Genomic DNA, 23,079 nt, shown 5'->3' with positions numbered 1-23,079 from the left:
ATTAAAACCATGATGATATTTTCAGAGATCTCAAAAGTTCGATCGATCCAACATCATCCTTCGATCAATCGAACTGCTTTGTCCTTATCCAAATGATTGATCTTATCTAGTTGTACCACCCTACCAGCCACTTTTGTCCTTTTTCCAAAAATATCTTCAAAATATCTCAGATTTGTCTTTATCCAAAAAGCGCCACCAATAAAGATCGATCCAGCCTAAGTTCGATGGATCTCAGCCATGTTCGATAGATCCAAGTCCAAGGTTTTATCGATCGAACTTCCTTCAGTGCGAAAAAGTTAAATTTCCAGCTCATTGAAAGTTGTCCTTTATCCAATCATTTGGGAATATTGTGTGCACGACCCTAGCTCATTTTGGGTATCATTTGACCTACCTATATAAGTATAAGGATTGCTTTTTTCAAAAGGGAGCCAATATCATATCATATCATCTCTTGGAGAGCAAGCTTTAAGGAGGAGGAGGCTAGAGACACCATTGGAGACTCTTCATCAACCAAGGAGCAAATCTCTACCATGGAGTTAGCCCTTGAGGGTTGGAGAAGCACTACCATGAGTGGCTAGACATCCTCTTGAGACTAGAGTTAGCCCCAAGCATGCTTTCTACATCTTGATTTTGTGTATTATTGAGGGATTAGTGTTGTAATACATGTTTTGGCACTTATATATATATAGATCTTGTTTATTCAATGATTTATGTAGTTTAATACTTTCAATTGATCATTTTATTCTATCCATATGTCTATGTATGCTAGAATAGATGTTCATGTGCTTGTCTCTATTTCTTGTGTTATTGATGCATGTCTATGTGTATTAATGATATAGATCTAGAGATTGTCAAAACGTTGTGCTTAAAATAATGCTTTTGTCATTTTCTAGATGGTCCATGCTCATTTCTTGATGGATTGTGCCTCTCCCTTAGCTTAATTAGTTTAATTTCATGTCATTAGCTTAATTGTAGTATAGGGTAGCATAGTTGCTAGATAGGAGGACAATCCATGCTTGTTGTTTGATGTTCCATACTTTTGAATGCAAGTAGCATATATCTCTAACCTTGTGGTGTATTTAGCTTGTGAGCATAATGAAAGGATTAATGACTTGCTAGATATGTTGTACTTTTTACATGCTATTTAGACAATATATACTTAATTGCTAGATATATTGTGCTTTTCACATGTTGATTAGACAATGTATGCTTAATTGGTCACCCTTGCTAATTAAATCAACCAAACACACACACACACACATATCAATATTGTAACACACATTACCCTCATTAGTCACTAGTTAAGGGTGTAGAAAAGCATTGCTTGGTGGTGACCTCTAAACCCCAAGATTTCTCTCTCTCTTAGTTACTCTTTATTGCATTCAATTATTTAGTTTAATTTGCTCTCTAGTTTAATCAACCAACTAACCATTTGTTTGATCACTCGACCAACTAACCCTAATCGTGATTCCACAAGCTAGTACGACTCCGATCCCTTGGGACGATCCCTATTCACCCTAACTATATTTTTAGTGAAGGTAGTAGTGGCTTTTATAAATGTAAAGCATGGCCCTCGCCTTAATTGTACACTCTTAAGCTTGATGGTGTAGGACGGCGACACGCCCCCATCATATATCAATGTAGAATAATGCTATAGTAAAAGGTTGTCAAACCATAAGGATTACTAGTTTATGGCAACTAAAATTGTAAAATTACTTTTTAGTTTGATAAAAGAGATGATAGTTTGATTGGTTTGTCAATTAAACTCTGAATTGAAATTTGCATAAAAACAGTAAATAAAATGAATAAAATGGATTAAACTTATAGAAAGAAGGCTAGGGAATTGACTTTACCAAAACCTCATCAACATGATAACTTGTACTCAACTTGGGGATAAACAACTATGTATATAAAATGATGTGTAGAAGTATAAAACAACCACAACATCTTCCAGAAATTTATACATTTCAAGACTAAGCATAACCCATCTTTGGTTGGCATGGTTCATCTACCTAAACTAGGTTATAGTATGAACCATCTTCCCTAGGCATGGCCTATCAAGGTCCTTCAATTGTATGTTGCAGCACATGAAATTCAATTATCTATCATAAATTATCTTCAGTTGGTATGGACCATCTACCTAACTAAATTAATCTAAAGGTATAGCATGGTCCATCTTCCTTAAGTATAATCTATATAAATTATCAATTACATGCCAATATAACCATTTCATAAATTCCTTCCCACTGTCATTATAGGAAATCAAGTGCATAATTATGCCAATATCATTTCTAAGACAAAATAAACATATCAACATAACTATCTATTCAAATGAAAATCACATACATTAATTCAATATAAAAACACATTAATTCAATGTAAACAACTTCTAATTTTTGAAATCAAATATATACAAGATAAATCCCCAAATTGAAATAACAATTACAACATATTTACCTGGTCTAGGTTACATCAACTCCCTAGGAAGGGAGTTAGTTCCTCATGGACATGGTAGCAACTTTAAGGATTGAAGAAAAGAAAGATTTCCCTTGCAGCCCCATTGTTGTAAAACTCAGCATAAAATTCTAAGGAAAATCCTCTACCTCTCAATATCTTTTTAGAATCCAAAAACTAACTAATTCAATTCAAGCCTTTGCACCCTCTTAATCGCAAAATGAGTTTCAAAACAACCAAACTCATCAAAATTCAAATTCCCACTTAAAAGGGAATAAACTTTGACTTATTCAAAATAGGGGCCCGTAAGCTTGCATTGGGTCGCGAAGCATGGCATCCGGATGCGAGGTGTTGGTGCTTGGCATCCGGACGCGTGGCTTCTTCTTCTCTTCTCTAGTATTAACTGTATCCATTGCATATTTGGGCCATCTCTTCTTGAAAACCACTTAATATTTAGGCTCACTATGACTTGTTCTTCAAAAACCCTTAAAACCCTATTTTTATTTCTTTTTAACAATTAAACCTGCAAAAACACAAAAACACAAAAATGAAGATAATCTATACACAAAGATCAAATAATGGGTTTAACTAATGCAATTCAGGGTGCTAGAATATGCAATATTCGGCGTTTATTACCGATACATGTATATATCCTAGTCAACTCAACAATATCTAGTAGTCTATAAATATATAAATACACGCTAAAGGAACCTCACTAGACTATAGGGTTGCCTCAACCTGAATAGTAGGCAACATGCAAAACGCACATATAGTGGGCATGAGTACCTAGACCTACTAGGGCACACAACTACCGTATATCTAGCTACACATCCCTGGCAATATACACTGTGATACCCCTCGATTCTAGAACCACAGGTGATCAAGTACGAGCACAGATTCGAGGGATACTAGACAATTAAGTATATAAACAAACATGAGTACAAAAGAATTAAGAAATAAATAATTAAATACGCTGAAAGAATTTTAAAAAATAAATCCTCAAAAGTTATAAAATCCAACATTTTCAAAACCTCCAATATTATTACAACTGGGGAATCCATCTAGTAGATCCCTAATAATATCCCAACTGGAAAATAAATAACTGAACTAAAAAAGAAACCAAAACTAAAACATAAGTAATAGTCCTACATAGTCATAGGAGTGAATGACTATCTCTGCTTAGCAAGATCAAGCTCTACGACTGGAACTGTCTAACACCTAAGAAAAATGATAGTGGGTTAGGCCTATGAGCAAGTTCTACTCTACTACAATCCAAACAGAGATCCGATATGCATGTACATCCTAAACAACTCAACAATAACTATATAGTCCATAAATATATATATCCACACTAAAAGACTCTCACTAGACTACAGGCCGGTCTCAACCTGACTAGTAGGCAACATACGACGCACCTGAAGTGGGCATAAGTACCTAGACCTAACATGGTACCCCTCCAACCATCATAGCTAGCTATGTATCCCAATGCAAATACGCTCCTTAACCGTCGATCTTGAGACTCAAGCTCATATAGAGGTACCATAATTATATATTTAAAATCCATCCAAACCAAAGTAATGTCATTCAACTATTTATTAACCCGACATGAATATAAGTATGACTTAACTTTTAAAGTTAATCCATTCCCTTATTCTAGAATAGGTAGGACTTAGCGTTTTGAGCTAATCCATCCCTAGTATGTCACCGTCCCATACTGGTGCATACAATCCACAAATTCAACAATTGATAATACATATTATAAATATAAACATCAATTAATCCTTAATAAGAATAATAAAAATATGTAAATTAACATGCTTATTTTACCCCACTGATACCGGATTAAACTGTATAACCGTTCACAGGAAATTGCTAAAATAAAGACAAGCAACTTAAATCATTCATATCCAATAACAACATGCAAATTTGTTTAAAACCTCATATTGTTCAAATTCCTAGCAAAACCCAGTTTATTACGCATTCTGGGATTTTAACTTGCCCTGAGAACTCCTTTAAATACTCTATAGAAGCTCCCAAATTAAATCTGGAACCTCATGATCCAATTACAGTAGCCAAAACTCGCCGAAAACATAAAAAAATAAATTCAGCGAAGGATCTGGCTCCCTAACAAAGGGAGCCGCCTCCTGTCCTCATGAAGCCGGCTTCCTTTGTTAGGGAGCCACCTCCCTTCACCCTAGAGCCGGCTCCTCACTAAGGGGAGCTGCCTCCACTCCATGGGAGCCAATTCTCTCCCTCCTCTGCTTCATCTTCCACCTCTCCGGCAATTTCCACACATCTAGTTCCTCTTTGTTAGGGTTCCTAGCAGTCCTAGCTAAGTCCCAGATTATCCCAGAACAAATTTAAGTCTATTATGTATTGCTAACATTAATTTAAACAGATATTTAAGCAAGAAAGCTAAGTTTAAGCAATTCAAAATTTATTAACATACATACTACTATGATCACATTTAAAATGCATGAAAGATAAATTTAACAATCAATTACTCCTACAATTATTTAGGCATGTAAAGAACTCGAAGCTAAAGGGAGAGAGTTAGATATAAAACTTGTCTTTAGGTTTCAGTTTGAAACCTTGCACCGTCATCTCTGAGTTTTCCGACGACTGTTGACTACCGTCAAACCTCCAACTGCTCTGATTCAAACCCACAAGCAATGCCTTCCTTCCTTGTTGGTCCGACCTTTAATTATGGCCGAAACCCTAACTGGTTCTCTCTGTTTTTCTCTCAAATCTCTCTCTGTTCGTAAATAAGGTTTTGTTGCTTCTAAACCCTAAGAAGACGTAATGTTATATTTATATATAAGCGTATACAACCCTAATTCTAATTATACTTAGAGAAGGAAAAGAAAACAAAATAACATAAAAATATAATTAAGTCAGCTAACCTGTGATTTCATAAACATATATAAAACCCTAATACTATATTATATATTATATAATGAATAATAATACTAATATAATTATTAATAATTACTAATAATTAAACTAACTCTTATATGCACATATATACATGTATATCCATCCATGGGTAATAACTGTACCCATTTACACTATCCAAATAGTCCGTTGCTCCTTTCTAAGCCCAACTCTGTTTAAAAATAAAAATAATACATTTAAATCAAGTCCACATAAGTACATGATGTCCATAAAAGAAATAAATCAATTTAAACTTATAGTATCAATTAACAAATAAATCAATTTAAACAATTAATGCAAATCCACCTAATCATATCATTCAATTGAAACAAATAAATCAATTAACCAAATAGCCAAATAAACACATAAAGAATTTAAAATTTCAATAAAACCATAAAAGAAAAATACCGAGACTATCCTTTTAAAATTAGGGGTATTACATTCTTCCCCTCTAACAAAAGGAATTTCGTCCTCAAAATTCGCTCTTACCTTCTTCCAGTATTTCAGGAAACTGTGAGCGAATGACATCTTCCCGTTCCCAAATAGACTTAGCCTCATTGTGGTGACTCCACTGAACACGCACTAATGGGATAATCTTATTACAAAGAATCTGATCCCGACGGTCGACAATACGACATGGTGGCTCCACATATGTTGCATTCGGCTGCAACTTAATCTCACCAACATCAATATACTGATAACGATCCTCATCTTGAAAAAATTTCCACAACATGGAAACATGAAACACATTGTGCACTCGATCCAAATGATCTGAAAGTGCTAACCGATAAACTATAGCTCCAACTCGATCTGTAATCATGAATGGACCGACAACCGCGGTGACAACTTCCCTTTCTTTCCAAAGCGCATTACTCCTTTCATAAGAGACACTTGAGTAGAACCTGATCCCCAACCTGAAACTCCAATACACGAGTACGATGATCGGCATAACTCATGCGATCCCTAATAAGAGCAATCTTTTCAGAAATATCCTTAATGAATTCAGGACCAAAAAATCTACTCTCTCCAACCTCCATCCAACAAACAGGAGATCGATATGGTCGGCCGTACAATGCCTCAAATGGTTCCATACCAATAGTCTTCTGGAAACTATTATTATATGTGAACTCCCTAAGTGGCAAATAATTCTCCTAGTGGCCCTTGAAGTCAAGAACATAAGAACAAAGCATATCCTTTATGATCTAATTAACCCTCTCGGTCTATCCATTAGTCTGAGGATGATAAACAGTGCTAAGATGCAACTCTTAGCACCCAAAGCCTGCTAAAAAATCTTTCAAAACCTTGACACAAAGCTCAAATCCCTGTCCGATATAATAGATAATGGAATGCCACGTAACTTCACCATTTCTGTAATGTAAAGTCTCGCTAACTGCTCCGATGTAAAGTCAGTGCGAATAGGCAAGAAATGAGCGAATTTAGTCAATCTATCAACGATGACCCAAATGGAATTATGATCCTTGAAAGAATTAGGCAATCCCTCCACAAAATCCATAAAAATGCTCTCCCATTTCCACTCTGGCATAGGTAGTGGCTGTAGAGTTCCTGGCAGCCTCTGACGATTAATCTTGACCATCTGACAAGTACTACACTGAGAGAAAAAAATAGCAATGTCTTTCTTCATACATGCCCACCAAAACTGCCGCTTCATATCCTGATACATTTTGTCTCCTCCTAGATGAATAGAAAACTCAGAATGATGAGTCTTAGTCATCACATCCTTCCTCAAATTGTCAGCAGCAGGTACCACTAAATGCCCTTTGTACCTCAAACCTTTATCAGTCCCAACATAGTAAAATGGAACCTTTTCAGAAGCTATCTTTGCAACGTTGTCAATGTACTGCTGATCCGTGAGTTGTACCTTCAGAACTTTGTGAATGATAGAAGGTGTAACTACCATGCAAGCCATAAAAGCATTAGACAACTCATCAACTGTCTTTAAAGCATTCCACTCAGTCTTGAATAAAGTAGAAAGACTCGCATAGGGTCGGCGACTAAGTGCATCTGCCACCACATTCGCTTTCCCTAGATTGTACTGTATAGAGAAATGATAGTCTTTCACAAACTCTAACCATCTGTGCTGTCTCATATTTAACTCCCGCTGAGTGAACAAACACTGCAGACTCTTGTGATCACTAAATAATCTGAAGGACTCCCGCAATAGATAATGCCTCTAAATGCGTAAGGCAAAGACCACCGTTGCCAACTCCAAATTATATGTTGGATAATTAAGCTCACGAGGCTTAAGTTTACGTGATCCATACGAAATGGGTCGTTCCTCTTACATCAAAACACATCCAAGACCTTGCAAAGAAGCATCTGTGTAAACCAGATATTCTATCCCGCTCTGTAGAGTAGACAGAACCGGTGCAGAAGTTAACTTGCTCTTTAGCTCATCAAAAGCTTTTTGACAATGTTCATTCCACACGAACCGTACACCCTTTTTAGTCAGATGAGTGAGTGGTCCCACTATCTTTGAGAACCCTTGAATGAACCTATGATAATATCCTGCCAATCTGAGAAAACTCCGAATCTCAGTAGGTGAAGTAGGCTGTCCCCACTCTACCACTGCTGAAACTTTGGCTAGATTTACCGTTATTCCCCTTTCTGACACTACGTGACCCAAAAACTTCACTTTCCGCTGCCAAAATTCACATTTCTCGAACTTAGCATATAACTGATGTTTACGAAGCATCTGTAACACTGTGCGAAGCATGATCATCCTCCGACTTAGAATATATCAAGATATCATCAATGAAGACAATGACAAACTGATCCAAATAAGCCCTGAAGACTCTGTTCATTAAATCCATAAAGACTGCTGGTGCGTTAGTCAATCCAAAAGGCATGACATAAAACTCATAAGATCCATATTTAGTGAGAAAAGCTGTCCTAGGAACATCTTGCTCCCGTACCCAAAGTTGATGATATCCAGAACGCAAATTAATTTTTGAGAAGTATGTAGCTCCTTTTAACTGATCAAAAAGATCATCAATCCTGGGCAAAGGGTACTTATTACGAATAGTAACCTTATTCAACTCCCTGTAATCTATACATAGACGAAGGGAACCATCCTTCTTCTTCAAAAACAATACTGGTGCTCCCCAAGGTGAAATATTCCTACGAATAAAACCCTGGCTGAGTAATTGCTAAATCTGATCCTTCAGCTCTCGCATTTCCACTTGTGCCATCCTGTATGGTGCTCTAGCAATAGGCGTAGTGCCTGAAACTAAGTCAATCATAAAGTCTATCTCTCGACTAGGTGGCAACCCTGGAATCTCTTGAAAAACATCCAGAAATTCCTGTACAATTGGTATGCTATCCAGTGACATAGTAATCTCTTCCTCAGTCTCCTTCTTCACATAGAACAAATAAGTGCTAGTAATCCCGTTAGAATGTGGCATAGCGGCGACGTATATATCCTGTCTAGGTATGGTGAATATAATAGACCTATCATAACAATTAAATTGGGTATAATAGTGAGATAACCAATCCATCCCAAGTATCACATCATAAGTATGCATGTCTAGGACTAATAGGTTGGCTAGAAATCTGAGTCTACCAATATCTAGTGTCATAGGCCCATCACTCTCATGTAAGATGGCGGTATCGCCTAAAGGTATAGAAATACCATGAGGTCTATCGCAAACTCTCATTGTCATCCCAGATAATGCAACAAAAGATTTAGATACAAATGAGTGTGTAGCACCCGTATCAAATAAAACACAACCTTGTGTACCATGAATAGGAAACATACACTCAACAGTCTGAGGTGCCTGAACATCCTGTGGCATGGGGTTGAACATCCTGTGGCATATGGTTGAACACCCTGCCATAATGCAACTGTTGTGGTGCCTGCCCCCGAGGCTATGGCAGTGCCAGTAAAGTTGGATATGTCTGTCTCTGAATCCGTGGAATCTGTGGAGCGGGTAAAGGTAATGGTGCCCTTTGTCTTTGCTGCCTATGCTGTCCCTATCCCTGTCCTGCTTTAGGACATTGCTTGGAAGTATGACCAAACTTTCCACAAGTGTAGCAACTACCCTGGAAAGTTCTAAATGGCCTCCTCTATCAGTTAGCCTGTGGCTGACCCTGTCCTGCCTATAGTCCCCTATTCTATTGATTCTGAATAGGTACCCCATCTCGGTGAGCATCTAAACCACCCTTGTGCTTCTTCCAAGACTGTTATCCCTAGAATTTGCCCTTATCATTATGCCAATGTCCATTACCATTCCCTTTCTCAACTGACTGATTAGCAGAGTATAAGGTCACTCCGCTTTTAACCCCTATCCTGTCTGAAGTCCACGGTCAACTAATACTGCTGTAGAGCGGTGTCTACCACTTGAGCATAAGTAGTGTAGCCTGGACTACCTGTAATAACTCCCTTAATCGACCACATAAGTCCCGTAACGAAACTATTGCATTTCTTCTCCTCCGTATCCATATCATCTGGAGCAAAAAGAGATAAGCGCGTGAGCTGCTATTCATACTCTGCCACTGTCATGTTCCCCTGATCTATATTAAGGAACTCTGTCTTCATAGCTGTTCTGACTGCATAAGAGAAGTACTTCTCATTGAAGCAAGCACTGAACTGATCATAGGTTAATGAAGTCCTCTCTTTTGCGGTAGTAACTGACTCCCACCACTATAGTGTATCCCGAACAAGCTTGAAGGTAGCAAGCATCTGCTTCTGAACCTCCGTGCACTAAACCATGCAAAAATGTCGCTCGATGTCCTTCTTCCACTTGTGAGGTACTTTCGCATCGGTGGAGCCTGAAAACTCAGGTAGGCTCCCTTTTGTGAAATAACTTCTAGCATTTTCCCAAGGATCAGTCTGAACTACTGGTACTGGTATAGGTACTGGCCATACCTCTGGCTGATTCCGAAGTGCAGCTGTTATCCCTGCTTCTATAGCCCGAGCAATGAGGTCATTGAGATGAGAAGGATACTCTGGATCCCTGACCTGATCCTAAGTCTGCTGAACTACCTCCTGTTCTACATGAAACTGACCATCATTTTCCTGAAACCCAGGCAATTGCTGCTATTCCTCCATTTGTTGACACTGTAGGAGATATCGTTGCCTATGTGCCGCTCTCTTTTGCTGCCTATTTCCTTGCATGTTTTGTCCTCTTCTAGCATTAACCATCTATTAACACGGAAAGACAGACATTAGTACGATGTAAACGGAACCGTAAAGGAATACAACGAATCCTAAACTTAAGCTCTAAACAAGAGAATACGCAACGCGAAAGTCTTAATACGAAATAACCCTAGAGACATTTGAACTTGGAGTACTCTGATACCAACTGTGATACCCCTCGATTCTAAAGCCACGGGTGATCAAGTCCGAGCACAGATTTGTGGGATACCAGACAATTAAGTATATAAACAAGCATGAGTACAAAAGAATTAAGAAATAAATAATTAAATACGCTGAAAGAATTTTAAATAATAAATCCTCAAAAGTTATAAAATCCAGCATTTTCAAAACCTTTAATATTATTACAACTCAGGAATCCATCTAGTGGACTTCTAATAATATCCCAGCTAGAAATAAATAACTGAACTAAAAAGGAAACCAAAACTAAAACATACGTAATAGTCCTACATAGTCGGAGGAGTGAGTGACTGTCTCTACACAGCATAATCAAGCTCTACGACTGGAACTGTCAAACACTCGAAAAAAATGATAGTGGGTCAAGCCCATGAGCAAGTTCTACTCTACTACAATCCAAACAGAGACCCAATACGCATGTACATTCTAAACAACTCAATAATAACTATATAGTCCATAAATATATATATCCACACCAAAGGACTCTCACTGGACTACCTGTCGGTCTCAACCTGACTAGTAGGCAACATGCGACGCACCTGAAGTGGGCATGAGTACCTAGACCTAACAGGGTACACCTTCAACCATCATAGCCAGCAATGCATCCCAATGCATATACGCTCCCTAACCGTCGATCCTGAGACTCAAGCTCATATCGATGTACCATAATTATATATTTAAAATCCATCTAAATCAAAGTAATGTCATTCAACTATTTATTGAGCTAACGTGAATATAAGTAGGACTTAACTTTTAAAGTTAATCCGTTCCCTTATTCCGGAGTGGGTAGGACTTAGCGTTTTAAGCTAATCCATCCATAGTATGCCACCGTCCCATACCGGTGCATACAATCCACAAATCCAACAATTGATAATACAGATAACAAATGTAAACATCAATTAATCCATAATAAGCATAATAAAAATATGTAAATTAACATGCTTATTTTATACCACTGATACCGGATTAAACTGTATAACCATTCACAGGAAATTGCTAAAATAAAGACAAGCAACTTAAATCATCCATATCCAATAACAACATGAAAATTTGTTTAAAATCTCATATTGTTCAAATTCCTAGCAAAACCTAGTTTATTATGCATTCTGGGATTTTAACTTGCCCTGATAACTCCTTTAAATACTCCATAGAAGCTCCGAAATTAAATCTGGAACCTCACAATCCAATTACAGTAGCCAAAACTCGCCGAAAACATAAAAAAAATAAATTCAGCGAAGGAGCCGGCTCCCTAACAAAGGGAGCCGCCTCCTTTCCTCTTGGAGCTAGCTCCCTTTGTTAGGGAGCCACCTCCTTCACCCTAGAGCCGGTTCCCCACTAAGGGGAGCCGCCTCTACTCCATGGGAGCCGGCTCTCTCCCTCCTCTGCTTCATCTTCCACCTCTCCAGTGATTTCCACACATCTAGTTCCTCTTTGTTAGGGTTCCTAGCAGTCCTAACTAAGTCCCAGATTATCCCAGAACAAATTTAAGTCCATTATGTATTGCTAACATTAATTTAAACAGATATTTAAGCAAGAAACCTAAGTTCAAGCAATTCAAAATTTATTAACATACATACTGCTATGATCAGATTTAACACGAATGAAAGATAAATTTAACATTCAATTACTCCTAGAATTATTTAGGCATGTAAAGAACTTGAAGCCTAAGGGAGAGAGTTAGATATAAAACTTGCCTTTAGGTTTCAGTTTGAAACCTTGCACCGTCGTCTCTGAGTTTTCCGACGACTGCCGACTACCGTCAAACCTCCTACTGCTCTGATTCAAACCCACAAGCAATCCCTTCCTTCCTCATTGGTCTGACCTTTAATTATGGCCAAAACACTAACTGGCTCTCTCTGTTTTTCTCTCAAATTTCTCTCTATTCATAAATAGAGTTTTGTTGCTTCTAAACCCTAAGAAGACGTAATGTTATTGGTGTCTTCTCGGGTGGTGCACAAAACAATGCACAAAACTTTGGGTTTGGAAATTAGTGTCAAGTGGGCACCATAATTTAAATTTATAAACCGCTTAACACCTATACTATATAGTATGAGTGAGAAGGGATCGTCCCAAGGGATTGAGTTGTCATACTAGGTTAAGGAATCAAAATTAAGGTTAGTAGGTCGAGTGATCAAAATAGTGGTTGGTTGGTTGAATTAAACTAGATGCAAATTAAACTAAGGTAAACAATAATGCAATAGAGAGAATAAAAGAGAGAAAGAGATCTTGGGGTTTAGAGATCACCATTAAGCATAGCTTTTCTACACCTTTAATGAATGATTAATGAGGGGAAGAACATGCATTGTAACAAAGTGTGTGTGTGTGGTTGTTTCAACAAACATGGATGACAAATTAAGCATATATTGTCTAAACAACATGGTGGATAGCACAACATATCAAATTAAGCCATTAATCCTTTCTTTAAGCACACTATCCAAACACATTATAAGGTTAGAGATACATGTTACTTGCTTTTCATAAGTATGGAACATCAATAACAAGGATGGATTGTCCTCCCATTTAACAACTACTCTACAACTAAGCTAATGACATGAAATTAAACTAATTAAACTAAGGAAGAGGTATAATCCATCAAGCAATGAGTATGAACCATCAAATAAATCACAAGAACATGACATTAAGCACTATGTCTTGATAATCTCTAGATCTATAGCATCAATACACATAGACATGCATCAATAACACAAGAAATAGAGACAAACACATGAATATCTATTATAGCATACATAGACATATGGATAGAATGAAATGATCAATTGGAAGCATTAAACCACATAAATTATTGAAGAAACAAGATCTATATATATATAAGTGTCAAGACATGAATCACAATACAAATCCCCTAAAAAAAAAATACATAAATCAAGAAGTAGAAAACATGCTTAGGGCTAGCTCTAGCCCCAAGAGGATGTCTAGCCACTCATAGATGATGTCCTCCAACCCTCAAGGGCAAGCTCTATGGAAGAAATCTGTTCCTTGGTTGATGAAGAGTCTCCAATGGTGTCTCTAGCCTCCTCCTCCTCCTTTTTTCTTCCTCCCTAAGAGTTCTACAAGGTATGATATGATATGATGTGATACTTTGTGATATGATACAAAAAGCAATCCTTATTCTTATATAGGTAGGTCAAATGACACCCAAAATGAGCTGGGGTTGTACAACAAATATTCCCTAATGATTGGATAAAGGACAACTTTTGTGAGCTGGAGATTTAACTTTTTCGCATTGGAGGAAGTTCGATCGATCAAACCTTAGACTTGGATCGATCGAACATGGCTGAGATCTATCGAACTTAGGCTGGATCGATCCTCAATGGCGGTGCCTTTTTGGATAAAAACAAATCTGAGATATTTCGAAGATACTTTTGGGAAAAGGACAAAAGCGGTTGGTAGGGTGGTACAACTGGATAAGATCAATCATTTGGATAAGGACAAGAATGTTCGATCGATCAGAGAAGGAAGTTGGATTGATCAAACTTTTGAGATCTTTGAACAAGAACAAACATGGCTCAGATCCATCTTGAAGTGCTGAGATCGATGAACGTTGGATCGATCGAACTTTTCTTGAGATCGATTGAAGTTGCTGAAATTCCACCTTTTGCTTCCTTTTGCTCTACTTTGCTCCTTTCTTTGATTCATCCCAGAATTGCTTTAATTATGCTCTTATTTGGCTGAGTTAGCTTGTTTTAGGGTTAAGTACCTGAAAATAGAAATAACACGAAATCAATACAAAACGGTAAAATAAAATAGATAAAGGTTCTAGAATACCTAAGCTTAAAGGGTTTAAATACGCACTTTTCAGCACTCATCACACCCCCAAACTTAAATATTGATAGTCCCTAGCAATGAACTAGAAAGTAAAGGAATGAAATGAACAACTATACAACTACGAACTAGAAAGCAATAAATGGATAAAGCCACTTTCGTAGGGAATATAATTGCACTTAGCATATGCAACAAGCCTTTTAAACCCCTAAGTTACCCCTAGTGGACGAGTGAAGTCTCGTGAGGGTTTCCAGAAATGATACCCACAAACATTAAGCTCATTCTTTCAAAAGAGGTACCAATATTGCAAACAACCGTTGGGAGAAAACTACCTCAAGAATGCAATGTTTCAAACATTTTTAAGCAATCTCCTAAAATCTCAACATCAAGCAAACAAGTATGGTCCTTCACACATCAAGAAAATGATCATGCAAATCAAAACAACTCTAGAATCCTTTTTGAGTGGATCGACATCAAATATGTTGCTATCTTAGCCAACTAAAGAATTAATCACATCCTTACCCTCAAACTAACACATAAATCTAATACCGATCATCAAGATAAAGAGTGGACCTTTTATTAAAACTTTATTGATCTAGGTGCGCTTATTCTTTTCACTCGATTTTTTTTTTTTTTTTTTTTTTTGAAGGATCAAAGATGGAAGCATAGTGTAATGTGTTGATCTATAAAGCTTTCTAGCGCTCCATGAGGTCGAGCGTTAGGTCAATGACTTCCAAACCAGACCGCTTTAGGGCATTAGGCGTTAAAACACCCCTACGGACTTACAAGATCAAATTAGCTAGGCTACAAATCAAGACAACCTCCATCTAATCATTTCCCACATCTCACCTTTTTGGGAGAAGTCTTCACTTTTTTATTACTTTGCAACTTTTTTTTTTTTTTTTTGGCATTCAATTATTAACTTTGAGTTTGGGCCCTCCACCTTTTAGCGCGAGAAATTCAGTGCTTAATGAGGCTAGAATCCCGGCTACTTAGTGAAAAGGGGTTGTTATCCACCTTTATCAATAATGAAAGCTTTCAATGCACTACTAGCTCAATTGGGATATAACCAATTCAATAATCAACAAAGCATGTACCCCACAAATGAATGCTAGTGTGCAGCTGTGCTAGTGTAGAATACTAAAATGAATCTCAAAACAATCACAAAATCAAGATGATGTGGATCACAAATGCAAGCAAGATATCAACTTTTTTGAAAAATTTACTCCTAAATGGCATCTATAAGGCATACAAGGAGTATTGGACTTTCAAGTCAAGCAATTTTTAAATTTTAAGCAATATAGTCCTCAAAAGATCAAAATCATAGCTAGTCATGGACTAATCATAGAAAATCTCTCAAATACACAAGACATGCTCAAAATTTGAATTTAAAAACAAACACTGCAAAGCACCATTACCCCCAAACTTAAATGCACAGTGCCCTCAACAAAAGGAAAGAGTATACCAGTGCAATGAAGGCAAATAATGGCTGGGACTGAAGTATCCAAAGTGGGTGGCATAGCCCCCCCAAACTTGGGATTAACTGTGGTCCTGAAATTTGGCACTCGGATAAACTCATCAGATAACAAAAGGGATAATACAGTGCACAGTGGACATGAAAGTGTAAATGGGATAGCAACTGAAAATTAGAGAGAGGTAAAAGGGTGGTCCTGAAAATTTTGGGTAGTACTCTCTCTCACTGAAGTCACTGAGATGCACTTGATGGAGTCAAATAGACAGCTATAAGAATATGAAAATAAGATATCCATACTGAAAGCATAAAGAAATCAATACCATACTGGTCGTCGTCCTACCATAAGCTTAAGAGTGTGCATTAAGGCGAGGGCCAAGTTTTACATTTATAAAAGCCACTACTACCTTTACTAAAAATATAATTAGGGTGAGTAGGGATCGTCCCAAGGGATTGGAGTCGAATTTGGTTGTGGAATCACTATTAGGGTTAGCAGGTCGAGTGATCAAACAAATAGTTAGTTGGTTGATTTAACTAAAGAGCAAATTAAACTAAATAATTGAATACAATAAAGAGTAAGTAAGAGAGAGAGAGAGAGATCTTGGGGTTTAGAGGTCACCACCAAACAATACTTTTTTACACCCTTAACAAGTGACTAATGAGGGAAATGTGTGTTACAATATTGATGTGTGTGTGTGTGTGTGTTTGGTTGATTCAATTAGCAAGGGTGACTAATTAAGTATATATTGTCTAAGCAACATGTGAAAAGCACAATATATCTAACAATTAAGTATATATTGTCTAAATAGCATGTGAAAAGCACAATATATCTAGCAAGTCAATAATCCTTTCATTAAGCTCACAAGCCAAATACACCACAAGGTTAGAGACATATGCTACTTGCATTCAAAAGTATGGAACATCAAACAACAAGCATGGATTGTCCTCCTATCGAGCAACTATGCTACCACTACACTACAATTAAGCTAATGACATGAAATTAAACTAATTAAGCTAAGGGAGAGGCATAATCCATCAAGAAATGAGCACGAACCATCTAGAAAATTACAAGAGCATTCCATTAAGCACAATGTTTTGACAATCTCTAGATCTATGACATTAATACACATAGACATGCATCAATAACACAAAAAATAGAGACAAACACATGAACATCAATTCTAGCATATATAGACATATGGATAGAATGAAATGATCAATTGGAAGCATTAAACCACATAAATCATTGAATAACCAAGATCTATATAGTTAAAAGTGCCAAAACATATATTACAACATTAATCCCTCAATAATACACAAAATCAAGATGTAGAAAGCATGTTTGGGACTAATTCTAGCCCCAAGAGGATGTTTAGCCACTCATGGTAGTGCTTCTCCAACCCTCAAGGGCTAACTCCATGGTAGAGATTTGCTCCTTGGTTGATAAAGAGTCTCCAATGGTGTCTTTAGCCTCCTCCTCCTCTAAGCTTGCTCTCCAAGAGTTCTTACAAGGTATGATATGATATGATGTAAAAAGTAATCCTTATCCTATATAGGTAGGTCAAAATGACACACAAAATGAGCTGGGGTCGTATACCAAATATTCCCCAATGATAGGATAAAGGACAACTTTCAATGAGCTGGAAATTTAACTTTTTCGCACTGGAGGAAGTTCGATCGATCGAACCTTGGACTTGGATCGATTGAACATGGCTGAGATCTATCGAACTTAGGCTGGATCGATCCTCAATGTCAGCGCTTTTTTGATAAAAACAAATCTGAGATATTTTGAAGATATTTTTGGGAAAAAGGATAAAAGTGGTTGGTAGGGTGGTACAACTAGATAAGATCAATCATTTGGATAAGGACAAAGCAGTTCGATCGATCGAAGAATGATGTTTGATCGATCGAACTTTTGAGATCTATGAAAATGTCATCATGGCTCTGATCTATCTTGAAGTGCTAAGATCGATTATGTTGGATCGATCGAACTTTGATCTGAGATCGATCGAAGATGTTGATTTCCACCTTTTTCTTCCTTTTGCTTCCACTTGGCTCTTTTCTTTGATTCATCCCAGAATTGCTTCATTTTTGCTATTATTTGGCTGAGTTAGCTTATTTTTGGGATAAGTGCCTGAAAATAGAATTAATACAAAATCAATCTAAAACAGTAAAGTAAGATAGATCAAGGTACTAGAATGCCTAAGCTTAAGGGGTTTAAATACGCACTTTTCAGCGCTCATCACACCCCCAAACTTAAATATTGCTAGTCCCTGGCAATGAACTAGAAAGTAAAGGAATGAAATGAATAACTAAACAACTATGAATAAGAAAATAATAAATGGATAACGCCACTTTTGTCGGAAACACTATTGCACTTAGCATATGCAACAAGCCTTTTAAACCCCTAGGTTACCCCTAGTGGACGAGTGAAGTCTCATGAGGGCTTCTAGAAATGATACCCACAAACATTAAGCTCATTCTTTCTAAAGGGACACCAATCTTGCAAACAAGCATTGGGAGAAAACTATCTCAAGTATGCAATGTTTCAAACATTTCTAAGCAATCTCCCAAAAATCTCAACATCAAGCAAGTAAGTATGGTCCTCCACACATCAAGAAAATGATCATGCAAATCAAAACAACTCTAGAATCCTTCTTGAGTGGACCGGCATCAAATATGTTGCTATCTAAGCCAACTAAAGAGTTAATCACATCCTTACCCTCAAACTAGCACACAAATCTAGTACCGATCATTAAGACAAAAGTGGACATTTGATTAAAGTTTTATTGTTCTAGGTGCGCTTATTCTTTTTACTTGATTTTTTTTTTTTATTTGTTTTTGTTTTTTGTTTTTTTTTTAGGATCAAAGATGGAAGCATGGTGCAATGTGTTGATCTATTAAGCTTTCTAGCAATTCATGAGGTCGAGCGTTAGGTCAATGACTCCCAAACCAAATGGCTTTAGGGCATTAGGTGTTCAAACACGCCTAAGTACTTACAAGCTCAAATCAACTAGGTTACAAATCAAAACAACCTCCATCTAATTATTTCCCATTTCTCACCTTTTGGGAGAAGTCCTCAATTTATTTTATTGCATTTTTTTTTTTTTTCAATTCAATTCAATTATTAACCTAGAGTTTGGGTCCTCCACCTTTCGGCGCGAGAAATTCAGTGCTTGATGAGGCTAAAATCCTGACTACTTAGTGAAAAGGGGTTGTTATCCACCTTTATCAAGAATGAAAGCTTTCAACGCATTACTAGCCCAATTGGGATATAACCAATTCAATAATTAACAAAGCATGTACCCCACAAATGAATGCTAGTGTGCGCCTGTGCTAGTGTAGAATTCTAAAGTGAATCTCAAAACAATCACAAAATTAAGATGATGTGGACCACAAGTGCAAGCGAGATATCAATCTTTCGAAAAATTTACTCCTAAATGGCATCCATAAGGCATAGAGGAGTATTGGACTCTCAAGTCAAGCAATTTTTAAATTTTAAGCAATATAGTCCTCAAAAGATAAAAATCATAGCTAGATATGGACCAATCATAGAAAATCTCTCAAATACACAAGTCATGCTCAAAATTTTGAATTTATAAAAGCAAACACTGTAACATACACCATTACCCCCAAACTTAAACGGCATAATGTCCTCAATGTGCAAAGAGAATAAACGGAAAGAGTATACCGGTTCAATTAAGGCAAAGAATGGCTGGGACTGAAGTATCCAAAGTGGGTGGCATGGCCCCCTCAAACTTGGGATTAACTGTGGTCCTGAAATTTGGCACTCGGATAAACTCATCAGATAACAAAAGGGGATATCAGTGCACAGTGGACATACAAGTGTAAATGAAATAAAACAGTGAGAGAGGTATAAGGGTGGTCCTGAAAATTGTGTAGCATTCTATCTCACTGTAGTCACTGTGATGCACCTAATGGAGTCAAACATACAGATATAAGAATATAATAGATGACATCCATAGCAAAAACATATATAAAGAAAATAAAGTATAGAGTACATCAAAAGATCAAAGCCGACAGACCAGCTGCAAATAATATACAGTGACAAAAATGAAGTATAGAGCACAGAGGTGTAGTATAAAAAGATAGAAGAAATTAGAAATCTCAGGTAGACGAGGTAGGACGGGCAGGGCGAGCTCCGCGGATATCGCGAGATAAGTCTCAGAGTGCAGTCATAACATCCGTGCGGAATGTAGCAAAATCAGCTCGGTGGGCTACAGCATCGGCTTGAATGGCAGCAGTATCAGCTCTGATAGCAACCACTGCATCCTCAAGAGCCTGAAGACGCTCTCTAAAGCTGGGGGTCTGACTAGGAGCCTCAGGTATGGATGAATCAGAAGAAAGATCCTGAGTCTGCTCTTCCTAGTGTACTGGCGACCCAACTTGAGAGTGTTGCTCTACGTCATCTACAGGTCACTCTAAATCAATGTCTATGTGTTCGACAGCTGGACCTACTGGTACATCGTCCGTTGCGGGATCTGCTGCTGCTGCTGCCTCTGCCTCCTCAACCTCGAGCTCCTCTGCAGCCATTACTGCGTGGTTCTGTAGTCTGGTGATAATAGCATTGTAGCTCTTGTTCTAGTCCTTCTTCAAGAAGTGACAGGAACCTCTCTCAGGGTGCTCTCGAGGATGAAAAGGATAATGCTGATCAATCAGTATCTGGGTGATGAGGTGGCCAAAAGGGAGAGACTTAGCCCTTCCGGGCTTCTCCTTGCTGATATACTCATCGAAGAGCTTCCTTATCATGCTCCAGATGAGCGCGGGGATAGATACCCAGTGGCCTATATAAAATGTGTAGAGGGCTATCAGATAGTCTCTTCATCGCTAAATCTTGTGCCCGACCATATATTTGTTCTGAAAGAGAACGGAATCAAAGAACCATAGGTCATCTGGAAAAAAGGTGCGGGTGGCGAAAGTCTCGCCATTAGCATGGTGACCTATTCGAAATACTGCCATGTCAGCATAAAAAGGCCTGTATAGCCTCGGATATAGCTCCTGTAGCTTTGGAGGGCATCGGTGTGGAAAATGACATGATCGGGCTAGCGTGTCTATAGTAATCGTAATTTGATGGCCATCTATAGTAGTAACTAGCTTTGCTGTGGTACGCGGGGATGGTCGAAGGTTCTGGAAGAACATCCGTACTAGCCGCGGGTAGACTAACTCAGTAACTGGGACAAGAATAGCTGCAAGGCCCCTCTGGATAATATCATGATAAGCTGATTGGGTTAGTATCGATCTGGAGAAGAAATCTGTGTCGAACACTGACTCATGATCCACTGTCATATACGCATATCTAGGCGCGGGCTTATCACGCTCTCGAGATGGCTGAGCTGGCTGGCGTGGTAGAGATGGTAATGGTGAATGCTCAGCTCCAGCATGTGATGGAGATGGGGACGGTGTAAACGCAGGCTAAGTTGCAAAAGTAGATGGAATATGATCATCCTCAGCCTCATGAGCAGGTGACTGAGGTGGAATAGGCTGTAATGGTTCCTCCTGTGCATGAGAGGGCTCTGCTGGCTCCTCTATCCTAGGTCGGATATGTCTCTGAGGCCTGTGTTGCCTCTTGGAAACAGTCTTGCGCTTAGTCATGGCCTAAAAAATAATTTAAAACTTACAAGGGGAGTCAGTGCCAAAATAAAGAATTGAAAGGACAAAATAGAAACATGCATGTCAAATAAGATAGACAAAACATATATAACATGAATCTATGCAAGTGACAAGATATGAAACATGCTAAACAATGTAAGTATGAAATGCATCCAATGTGTAATATCACAGGCATTGGGCATATATGAGATAGCATGAACATAATACATGATGAATAAAGTGTGTGTATGAGATCTATGAAGTTTGATCGATCACAAAAAGGTTTGAGATCGATCTTAAAACTTCGATCGATCTGAGAAATTGAAAAAGATGAGTTCGATCGATCTCTTAAGATCGATCTAAGATAGAAGTTCGATCGATCGAACTGTGCGAAGATGAAAATCAAAAGGTCATAGATCTGTGACTTTGGAAGTACGGGGGCTACACAAATAGTGTCGTGGGCCCATTAACTCATCATTCAATCAATCCTACTCATTTAGCATGGCCCATACTCCTAAAATTAATTGAAAACTCAAAATATATAAACATATATACAAATCTATATACATATATACATAACATGCTTCAAGCTCCATCAATGAAGGATATCATAAACAATACATCCTAGATCTAGTATGTAGGCAACATGTATTGAACAAGTTGGATCTTGAAATCACAAGGTGTGGCGCGGATCTTACCTCAAGTCGTGAGAGAAGATGAGAAGAAGATGGAGATGAGAATCCGAGAGGAGAGAGAGAGAATCAAAGTTTGGATCTCGCCGGAGAAGATGATGAAGATGGGTACACAGTGGTGACGGGAATGAAGGACAAGGGCTTGGAGGGTTGGATCGATCTAATGAATCGATCTTGAGACCCTCAAGGTCTATTTTTAAAAAATTTTCTCGATTAGTTCGATCGATCGAACTGAGATTTCAGATCGATTGAACTGTGATGATCTCTCTTCAAAGAGTTTTTGGAATTTTTGAAATTTTTGAAAAATTGAAACCTAAAATTAAAATTTAAAAATTAAAATTGAAAAAAAGAAAATATTTTTGGATTTTTCTTTTTCTTTTTTTTAAAAAATAAAAGTCAAATAATGTCAAACAAAAGTCAAAATAGAGAATTGAAGAACTGAGATCGATTTGAACAAAATGTTCGATCGATTAGATAGAGAGCAAAAATATACAGGTTTTTGGTTCAAAAATTTGGCTAAGTGTTGGAACTTGCAGATCGATCGAACTTTAAAGTTGGATCGATCGAAGAACTTCAAATCGATCTAAGAATAAGTTCGAACGATGGGATAGAGAGGTGATTTGGATGCCAGTCGATGCAGGTCAAAAAAATTTCTAAGTGTTGGATGCAGGTGGAAGTTCGATCGATCGAACTCTCATTTAAGATCGATCGAACTTATGCAAAATGCTCAATCATAACATAAAAGTTCATGCAATCCTAATCACAGTTCCTAGCAATGCATATGA

This window comes from Cornus florida, unplaced genomic scaffold, assembly GCF_030987335.1.
Source record: "Cornus florida cultivar Cherokee Brave unplaced genomic scaffold, ASM3098733v1 CherokeeBrave_3.0.0_Hap2_Chr08, whole genome shotgun sequence".
Lineage (NCBI taxonomy): Eukaryota > Viridiplantae > Streptophyta > Magnoliopsida > Cornales > Cornaceae > Cornus > Cornus florida.
The sequence above is the reverse complement of the archived record's forward strand: the minus strand, read 5'-3'. Positions refer to the sequence as shown.